This window comes from Eimeria mitis, genomic scaffold (genome assembly GCF_000499745.2).
Source record: "Eimeria mitis Houghton genomic scaffold, Emh_scaff3023, whole genome shotgun sequence".
Taxonomy (NCBI): Eukaryota; Apicomplexa; class Conoidasida; order Eucoccidiorida; family Eimeriidae; genus Eimeria; species Eimeria mitis.
In genome coordinates, this window is record NW_013571369.1 from 5,851 (window position 1) to 6,669 (window position 819).

Below are 819 nucleotides of genomic sequence, written 5' to 3' on the forward strand. Positions count from 1 at the left end.
CGTTTACTTGGCGAGACAGCCTGTGCATGCTCTAACCCTAGGGTTTGCAAATTAGGGTTTAGGGTTTAGGGTTTAGGGTTTAGGGTTTAGGGTTTACTTGGCGAGACAGCCTGTGCATGCTCTAACCCTAGCATAGTATAAACCCCCCTTATAAATTAGGGTTTAGGGTTTAGGGTTTAGGGTTTACTTGGCGAGACAGCCCGTGCATGCTCTAACCCTATGGTTTACAAATTAGGGTTTAGGGTTTAGGGTTTAGGGTTTACTTGGCGAGACAGCCTGTGCATGCTCTAACCCTAGCATAATATAAACCTCCTTGTAGGTGAGCAGAAGAGAAGAGAGGATAAATAAATTTAGGTATTTGTTTTAGTCTGTTTTGAGGGTTTATACACAAACCCTCACAGCTCTGCATACTCCACCCTAAACACGAATCTAAACCCTCAATATATTTCTTTATTTCTTCTCTACAACCACAACAACCTATGCCGCTCCCCTGCACGCACACGAGGGTTTAGGGTTTACGGTTTAGGGTTTAGGGTTTAGGGTTTAGGGTTTACGGGCTAGGGTTTAGGGTTTAGAGTTTATATGGGGTGGTTAATAAGCTTCATTTTTGTGGTTTATATAGTCGGGGTTCTTAGGGTCTAGGGTTTAGGGTTTAGGGTTTAGGGTTTAGCAGGGGGTTGTAATTAGGGTTTTGTTAGGGTTTATTCTGGTTTATTAGGGTTTAGGGTCTAGGGTTTAGGGTTTAGGCATCCCTGTGTTGTTTAAAACCCTAAACCCCACCCCGAACCCCCAAACCACCACCCCACAGCCCTAAACCCT